Genomic DNA, 10370 nt, shown 5'->3' on the forward strand with positions numbered 1-10370 from the left:
AGCCCAGGAAGAAGGGAGGGGTGGGGGGAAGATGTTTTAAGGTTCAGTTTTTATTTCTCATTATCCTACTGTGATTTGATTGGTAATAAATTAAACTTATTTTCCTCAAGTTGAGTCTGTTCTGCCCGTGACGGTAATTGGTGAGTGATCTCTCCCTGTCCTTAACTTGACCCACAAGCCTTTGTTATATTTTCTCTCCCCTGTCCAGTTGAGGAGGGGAGTGATAGAGCAACTTTGGTGGGCACCTGGCGTCCAGCCAGGGTCAACCCACCACAACTGGGACTATTCCTTCCTTTCCTCAGGTTTAAATTAGCATGACATAATTCAAGGTTCCGGCTTGCAGCCTTTTTGCAAGGGGTGTAAATTCCAGATTTTCACCTACAGTCTCCTGTGTGAGCTGTTTGACTGACAGAAATGCCCACAGCTCAGATTTCCAGGTGTGACCGAGGACTCATGGCCCCAGATGCGCATCTTCGGAAGTGAAGGTTCTGTCCCAGCCTAGGTTCGGAGGAGAGAGAAGGAGCCGGAGCGGCACTCAGCAAACTGCACAGCAGAAGGGCTCTGAAGGAACTTTATATGAAGTCGAACTTGACTTCACTTGTCAGCCTGCTCTGTGTGACTCACCGAAGGTGCTGAACAGACTAACGAGTGGGAGGAGGAAACGGGAGGAGAGGAAGAAAGGGAGACAGGCAGCCGAATGAAACTAGGAACACTGATTTATGACAAAAAAAAAAAAAGGAGGCTGTCTTTTAGAAAGTTACGCTAGTCCTTTTCCAGCTCTAATGTGAGTGGCATACAATCCAAGATCTCCCAGATTTGAGGGGGGAAAAAAAAGTATGAATCAGAACTTTTAGCTAAAATGAGATAATAACACTTTTAACCTGATGGTTATGATGGAACTCCAGGGGTTTGATTTATTCAGCTGTCACTTACCGCACATCCCAAGCGTAACAGAGGACACGTTGGAATTGCAACCTTTATTTAGGGTTTGTTGGCATGATTTCATTTTATACTGGCCTTCCGGGAGTTATTTTTCATCTTTAGGCAGTTACCACTGCTAAGAAGAAAAGGGAAAACCATTCTTTTTTTGTTAGCTCCTAGTGCAGGGTGGTTCTTAGGAAAGCGGGAATTCAAGTTTGCTGGGGTGTGCGCTGGGATGTTTCCCGATCTGCGATGTGAAGAGGATGCCGCAGTGGTGGTTTTTGTTAGAGCATCAGAACTGTGGGGCAGAAGCAATTCCTTTGGACACCTCTCCTTTGAAGATACTGTAGCAAAAGAGCAAGTAATACTTAACACCGATCCAGATTTTTTACTGGCACTGAAGAGAGGATATTTTCCTCAGGGAATCGCGATTGGCACAGGGAAACATGGTGTCTCTAAAGGCCAAAAGTCATGTTTATTATTTTTCCTGGAGAGGCTCCCTGCATCCTGACCTGGCTATGTTCCCCTCGTCCTTCCCCCACCCCGTCCCACTTTCAGTCTCGCCTGGGTCTCCTGGGAGCCGTTTCTCATCAGAGCCTCCGAGTTTGCCAAACTCTGCAACGGCATTGTGATGTACACAAAGAAAGATTTCGTTGAGATAATTGTCTTCGCTTGAGGACTAGGTTGAGATTTATATCCTGGTGTCCATAAATAAAATGCCACAGAGTCTGTGGTTTGAACACAAATATCCCTGCCCACCCGATGCCCCCAGATGAACTTTGCGGGGGGGCCTCTGTAAGGTTCCTCCAGTGAGGCTCCCGTGAGGCAGTCAGTAAGTATTGTGAAGTGGCTTTTCCATCCAAAGAAGGGCAGACATGAAGGTACATCAAAGAAAACAATGAATGCCTCATGCTCTGACCTACATATTTCATTCTGAGAGGCTCAACTACATCTGCTAGATCACTTGGAACAACTGTTATCCTTTAGAAATGAAAAATCATTTCTTCAGGGAATAAGATGGGGTGGGGGGGGGAACCCTGTAGTGGCTTGCTAGGGCACAGAACATTTAAACTCTGCTGTATTGATTGTAGTTTATGATTGAATGCAATCATTACTGCGTCTATATTTTTCTGTTTCAATGAAACCATCAGGCAGTGAGTCATGCTGTGCATGTAACCCGGAGGAAAGTGCAAAGAGGCTGCTGAGGAGTAGCAGTACAAAAATACCATTGGCATCCTTTTCCTAGGAGAGCAGGGCTCTGGACAATTTCCACAGTCTATTGCTGGTTTTCTATTACATGCATTTGCCGCTAAAATGTGTAATAGAATCGAGGACACAGTTATGAGTAAAGAGTCTTCTCGCACATGCTGTTCCATAATTAAAGAACAGCTATAATAGAAATCTTTTTTTTTTTGCATTAACGAGCTCAAATTCTTATAGGCATTAAAAGGGCTTTTCTTCTAATTTAGAGATTAAAAAATCTCGCAGCAGATCAAGAGGAAGGCTGTAGTCTGAACTCTTTAGTGAAAGAAGATGCACTATCATTAGCAACAAAACAATTTTAATTAGCCCATTCCTGGATCTGTGCTGACACATGCCGAATGGATAGAAGTTTGGAAGAACAGGAGATATTATCCTCTTGGCTTACTAAAGGGCGTTCAAGTCCATAAGAAATGAACACCTTTCAAAATATTTTAATTTGCATTTTTTAATTACCTGGGGTTTATATTATCTTTTTGTTGTTGTTTTTTTTTCACTAAAGGTACTAAAATCCAGTTTGGGGATTCCCCGCTCCCCCCTTGAATTGTACTTCTTTCAGTCCCATTTGTGGATGGAGCATATTTTTATTAAGCTAAAGAGAAGAAAGTCATCCTAATTAGCAATGCCTCATTGCATTAGAAATCAAGGTCTGTGGCAACCAACCCGTGGAGACGCAGTGGGAAGATGTGATTGCAGTTTGATTCAGCAGTACCAGGCACTGAGTAAAGATTATGCACTCACAGATGGGCACCCTGTCTTGGAGCGCAAATGAAGAATGCCGTCCTAACTGCACCGTCCACGAGCAGTGACAGCAGACTCTTTCTTTTGTGGTTTGAAATCTCAGCTCTGTTGTGTTAAAAAACACAGGATTTTTAAGGGAGTTTCCCACAAACCTCATGTCTGGGACATGATACATGCCAAAACCACCCCAGCAGCTGCATGCTGCAGCACAGTGGCTTGCCTTCTGCCCCATCAGAGCCTGGAAGGATTTTAAAGAGAAAGGCTAATTGCAACATAGGGTAGCCACATGCCAGAGCTGGCTAACATATAAATCCCAATTTCTCATCCCCCTGCTTGCCAGCTTATATCTGACGTGGCTAATGGAAAGCAGCTGTAGAGCTACTGTAATGGTGCCCAGCAGCACTCTTTCTGGGTCTCCCACCCCACAACTTCTCAGTTGAGGGGATGTGCTAGAATCAGGCTGGGAAAAGGAGGACAAAGTTTGTGCACGCCTTCATGGCCACAGTGCATAACCCTCACGCTTCCCTCCTGCATTGCACTACTAAATCACACTCTTGATGGCAGGAGAAGGAGCTCGCGTTTCTACGTTGGGTCATGTCATGGGGTGGTTCACGGTACAAAGGCACAACTGGGGAGCACCTGTCTGCTGAGGCGTCTGGCAGGCAGGGCCCTGTGAGCCAGCATGCCCGTGGCATAGGTCTCTGCGTGGTGGCCCTAGCCACTGCCACCTCCCCTGGGCCTCCAGCCCACCCAACTTCCCTGCCTAGCACCCAGTGCAGCACTGCAAGTGGGGGCTGCACACCAGGGCCATGGGGAGCACATGAGGGGCAGGAGACACACCAAGGCATCCTGTGCTTTGACTTTGTAGCCAAGTCAGATTTTAATTTCTTCTTCAAAAAAGAAAAAAAGAGAAAAGAGGCTCCAGGCCTAGAGGCATCCTCAGGAGGAGCAGGCAACGCTGGGTGCACTCAGGACCCCACGCAGGTTGACACAGCCTCTTTAAACATTTAATATCTCTTGAGGTGTGATGTGTTTTTCTGTCTCTCGGGAGACTATTTTTGTGCCCTTTTTTCTGACGGGCACTTTAGTCTTCTGGCTTTTGAGTCCATTTTTGGTATCCTGGCACATATTGGTATGTCCTCCGAGGTCCTACAGAGACTTACAGGCTCTGTACGTCTAGCAGGGGTAGCACTGCTGGTGTTTTGCGAGATTTACTTTGATGGGGGTCTTCTTCCTGTTACTGAGAAGGATACACTCAGATACTCTCAGCAGACGGTAGGGTTGGTTTTTCACTCTCTTTTTTTCAGCAGAGCAGTGCAAGGTGACATTTTGGTGCACAAAGTGTGGTTAAACCAGATGATGTGACTTGGAAATAGAGGTAAACACAAAGAAACTTTTTTAAAAAAAATCACTAAATGAGAAGCAGCTCAGCAGAAGGAGTAGATCCTTTTTTTGAAGGATCTCCTTCTTAATGTCTGTGCAAAAACATAGCCAGTCACCACTAGCTGCGCAAAAGACCTGTGGCTTTGCTGAAAAAGGGGCCGACATTTTGATAGCAACATCTTTCTAGGTTGTTGAATCCTATGTTGCATAGAAACAGCATAAAACAGAAATACAAGGGCAGGAATCAGAGAGCTGCTAAAAAAATGAGCTGGGAATTTTATTTTCTTCCTTTATGCTGGGGCAAAAGTGCATTTTACAGCTGTCACATGTGCCGCTGACCCCAGGGGTGACCCCGGCAATCTCCCACTGCCACCAGCTTCCTCCCTGTCCAGGCTGGCAGTTAGAAACCCTGTTCTTCTGCCAGTAAACAGAGCAGATTTGAGCTAGTTGTCATTGTGATGTCAGAAACCCCAGAATATCAGCATAAAAGTCTTTTTTTTCCCTCTGTAGAACTGTGTTTTAAAGAGATTTTTGAAACTTACTGGGAAAATACTTCCACCTTGAAGAAACAAATGAATGGCAGTGGTAGTCTGCATACTTACATGGACAGCTGTTATCTATTTTATTAGTCAGTACTTGGATCTCAAAATCAAAATCTGAAATTCATCAACATTGGCAACACCCTACAGTGGCTTCATAAGAAATAAATACTTCTGACCATAAGCATTCTGAAGCAGCTTTGATATTTGCGTTAAATTCCTGTTCAGAATTATTTCTCTGGGAGCAGATTTCACAAAACTCCTTCCTTTGTTAAATGGCGATGTATCATATCAAAACACAGGCATTTGGATCTAATTCACAACAGCAAGATTTTTCTTCATGAAAAAAACAGAGCACCACCTTGGCCCACTCTGTGTTTCCTGCAGATGCATTAGATGTTAGGAAATAATTTCTAGCATCTTCTTCTCTTTGCTTTTTTGTTTTCTGTATCCTTTCCTGGCAAAGGCAGCATACTGTGGTAGTCTTAAAGCATACTGTGCCTGAAGGTACATACTTTCAAAATACAGGCAAATGCTCCTTTTTTTTTTTCCTGAAGGTACATACTAAATTATAATGAGGGGCTATTTCATTTTCCACTCATCAGCATACTGTGGTAGTCTTAAAGCCTTTTCAAAATACAGGCAAATGCTCCTTTTTTTTTTTTCCTGAAGGTACATACTGAATGAGGGGCTATTTCATTTTCCACTCATCTGTCTCAGGGAAATAAACATTAAAAAATCAGAAGTCATTCATAATCTCCAGACAACATTGTTATTTTTAATGCAAGGGAAAATATTTTCCTTCTATGTTACTGCCACACAGCCCTCCCAAAGAGCACTTGGTGAGTAACTCTGATATTACACTCAAGCCTAACACTCAGGAACACTGAGCTGATCAGGAAAATATTCAGGAAAGTATACTCATGTGCCCCAGAATGATCATTTTTCTATTAGAATAACAAAATACACCCAAAGCTGGGATTGTCCAGCTATGCACCATCCACATGTGTGTCTGGATTTGTGTGAACGTTCACAGCCTTTTGGTCCCCCTTTAATGCTGAATTTGCTGATAGGTAGATGGATAATGACTGCGCCTATCTCCAGGTGCTTTGATACACATGCTATAGAGATATTTCAGTAAAGGAACTTATCTGCAGAGGCTAATTTTTGAAAACCTCACACAAGCTGCGAGTTTTTGCAAGTCTACTCAATGTCCTCAGCTATGAGGAGAGTGGTTGAAAACTGAAGTAGCTGTGTGAACAAATCACCGATGAGCCTGAGAGCACATTCTTCTAAAAAAACTTTACTGGGTCAAAAAAGGCAACCAGGTCTTGCACCATTCCGCTCCAGCACATTAGTGATCATGTCAATGATCGGCTGACCTCCCCCTTCCCACTTTGGGAAGTTCTCTGTCCGGAGAGAAGGAGTCACTGGCCTCTGTCGCATCTTTTCTCTGTGAGTGCAGCCCAGTGCCAGGTATTGCTGCCCTCCAGTTAGCCGCCACCTCCAGCCCCTCTTATCTGCTCCTGGGGTATCAACTCTCTGAGTAGATGCATTTTTTCCTTGTATCAGTGACATGACATTTTCTGCAGGATTTTTTTTCATTTAAATGTTCTTTAGTGTTCCTCCAAAATGCATATTCATTTTTTTTGCCTTTTGAAAGGAAGGCTTGGCCCCTCTACTTTATTACCTAGAAAGATTAAATTAGCTTCTCCACTGATAGTAGACAAGATATACTTCATATTCCAGAGGCAATCTGACTACAAGACCTGAACTGAGCAAGAGTAATTCAATTGACTTCACTGAAGCTGCACTAATTTACACCAACTATAAATTCATCTTTTCTTGCGGAACATGTCTAGGAGTGACCTTGCGGTATCCAACTGACTGAATTAATTATGGGCAGCATCTCACACTCAAAATAATGCAGAAATTGGGGAACTCCTTTTTTAGGAAATTGGCTGAAACTTTGCATTTTCACCTTCACAGAGTATGTCAAAGGGCAGCGCTGGAATAAAGACAGGGGCAGAATTAGGCCAATGTCTTACATAATCCACACACTAACCACAATTTATCCATGATGCTCTTAAGATACAGATGAAGAAAACACAGTGTTTTTCATAGTATCTTTCTTTCCTCTCCTTGCCTGTTCCCTGCTTTTCACAACAATTTTTTTATTCTCTTCAAAGTTGGTTTGTTTCTGTAAAAAACCCCACTCTGTATACTTTATTGATTATTAATATGAAATACCACATAGTATGAAAGATCCAGGTGGCTACATAAAGACTATGAGGCTGTAAGAGAGATCTTTGCAACCTTTTCTTAAGCCACCCCTGTTTTGTTTATTTGTGCAGGGTCACAGCTCTTGACAGGAGAGCCAGTGCGACTGCAGGGAGACCATCACGCCAGATGACCAGGGTGCTGTTCTAGCCAGGCAAGGGAAGGCAAAAATGAGCACAGGCACTTTTCTGGAAGGGGCACCCGATTTCACCCAGTGAACTAGGGCTCAGGCCAACCAAACCTGGCCATGCCATGCTGCCTGCAGTTTCTTTACCACCACCATAGAAATCCGTATGCATTGGCTCGTTCAAATTAAACGTTGCTGTGCTATTCGGGACTGCAATAGCAAAGGCCCCAGTCGGCATGCAGCTTCCTGGTCTTCCTATGCCAACATGAAAAGGCCACTGTCAGGAGCATTCAGGAGAACAGGGGAGAAGAATATACATGTTTTTCTATACACATGCTATATATTCTAAAAAAAAACCCAATTCAGCAAAATCTGACTTGACTTACTGTCCCTTCTCTGATGAAAAGTTGAACCAACATCCCACCTGCCCCTTCTACCTGGCAAACGAAATCAGAGCTCTTTATTTAAAGTAAATAACTGAATACATTTGCCTTAAGCTACCCTGGCTCCTTTTTAATCAGGGAAAGACAGCACTTACAGCAATTAGAGCAAAAATCAGTGTATAAAAATCAGCTTATAAATTAGTTTCTCTGCACCGTCAATTATTTTAAAAACATTTTTGACTGCTTAAATTAATTCCATTTTGAATTCAAGACACACACTGCCACAGAGTAAAATTCAGGATACCATTTTTTTCTCACCACTACTGAGATTTACAGTCATATCTTTTATCTTTACTTTTTTTCTGCTTGTCTCGAGTCATCACTAATGAAAGTTCTAAATATAGGTATGACTAACAATGCAAACTTTAGAAACTGTATGTAAACTACCACAAGAAAAACAGATCAGAGAGTTATGCTCACCAGAAATTCAAACAACTGTTGCCAACCACTACGTACAAGTAATGATTACTGCATTTTTCTCATGAGAAAGGCAGCTGTCATATAGCTTACGGTTTGGACAGAAAGAAATAAGTTAGCATATTGCTTAAGAGCTGTCTGCTATATCCTTAAAAGTGACTCTCTTACTGCATTTTGCCAAAAATATGCTAGAACATAAAATCCTTCATTCTGCAGAATAATAAATGTCATGTTTCCATTTCCCACAGTCTCGTCAGATTGTTTAAGATAATCAGGATGAAGTAAGACAAGCACAACGAGCTCAAGACCTCAGACTTCAGAGCCGTGGTTTTGACACTGTCAAAGACAAGTGACAAACTGAGCAAAGACTGAATGCCTGGTACCATCGCTGAACCCATCACAATGCTACAGTTTTTATCTTTTAGCCACAGCTTTTGGCAAGAAGCTACCAATACAACCTGAGAACTTCGCCATCAGACAGCAACACTTAAAGACTGTGGCAGACGTATGGTCAGGACCAGAAGTAATTCGCTTGCATGCCCAAGTAGAGGCATCTAAATCAGACTGGCAACCAGGCATCCCTTTAGATGTCATATGCTGGAGGACCCAGATCAACCACCAGTTCTGAGAATCTCAGTGAAAGAAATGCAAAAGCAAATTTTCAACACGTGTTGCTTGCTTAACCATACCCTACAGACAACAGTCATAAGAAATGGATGAACGCTTCTCTCTGGTCCCGGATGGAGTGGAAGTAAAGCTGCTTAACACCGTTGCAATTGGGACCAAAATAAGGATATGTTATCTATATTTTATCCATAGTACCTGCAGGTTTTCTTTAAAAAGCCCAGCAACCTATAATTCAATAATAATGCTGATTTTACCTGTGGATGGATAATGCAAAAGGAAGTTCACCACTGCGCCCCTTTTCCTCAGTCATTCTTTGCCACTAACTCCCCCATGGTCAGTTCCGTCTTCCTCAGTATCTGACAGCACAGACTGTCTGAGTATTTGTTTTCAATGATCGGTACATTTAAACACCTGTGAGTTATCTGTGGTGCAAATCATTCGTGCACAATTGCAATACATGGTTGAACAGAAAGAATCAGGGTTGATTATTTCTAGCATGTAGGGTAATTAAGTATTCTGTGTTGTTAGATGCAACTTATTATCACCAAATTGTGTGAAGAAGTAAAAACTCATGTGAAAATAACTTGACCAATATCTAATCAGTGCTGATGCCGGATTTAGTGAATTCAGTGATGCTGAATTTAGCAGAATTCTGCTGTCTTGTGTGGACTTTCACTGGAGTCTTCTGTTCTGTCCTATCTTATTCTCACTATATTAAACACTGTAATAGCTGAACCCATAAGGCTAGCTTTGAACGAATCTGCCAGCTTGAGATGAGATACTAAGTGGGATTTTCAAACGAGCTTATGTGTTTTTTTACCTTGGCGTTTATAAAACTGCCACGTTGATGAGAACGATTCCCCAAGTTTTGCTATACCATATGGTCCATGTGCTGTTAGGAGGCCATCTACTGTGTTTCCTTGTTAGTCATTCAACTACATATTGCATCCATCTGCAACTCTCATATGTAGTTTCACTGTAATTGCCCTTTTCAGAGTAGTGCATTTCATTCTGCTTTGTGCTGGCTTGTAATAATGTTCTTTCCAAGACATGCTTCACCATATACTTTTTAAAGGGTGCAGTAGTGCCATGCTGAATGGCACAGTAGATGCATACGCAGAGCACATCCGTGATGTAAAAGAAGAAGAGGATTGGTGTTCAGCTTAGGGATGAAAAGAACACATTCCTTTCCTTGCCTTCCTCCCCCTGAACCCAACTTCAGCAAAGCATTTCAGTTATTCCAGAGATGCAAAGGATCTCCTCAGCCAGCTGGGCTTGCACTACTCTTTCGCTACTGCCACTCTGCCACGTTTCAGAAGGTCTTGTCCGAGCTCGGCGCCTCCTGAGGAGTCTTTAACAAAACCTTCCTCAGCCTCTACCTCATGGCATCTTCAAGACCCCTGGAAGCAACAGTATGAGTGGCATTCATGAGAGGCTGGAGCTGTGAACGTATTATTATCCTGGAGCCAGATAACTCTGTGCTGTGATCACACGACAGGCTCTGACCTGGGCAGGAGCAGCCAGTGTGAAGGTCGGACACTGCACTCTGGTGTCAGCAGAGTGAGCAGGAGGCACCTTCCCCTCCACCAGCGCTCTACAAATCCTCCAGCACAGTACCGGCTTTCGGGATAA

The sequence above is a fragment of the Aptenodytes forsteri genome, unplaced genomic scaffold, assembly GCF_000699145.1.
Source record: "Aptenodytes forsteri isolate BGI_AS27 unplaced genomic scaffold, ASM69914v1 Scaffold96, whole genome shotgun sequence".
Lineage (NCBI taxonomy): Eukaryota > Metazoa > Chordata > Aves > Sphenisciformes > Spheniscidae > Aptenodytes > Aptenodytes forsteri.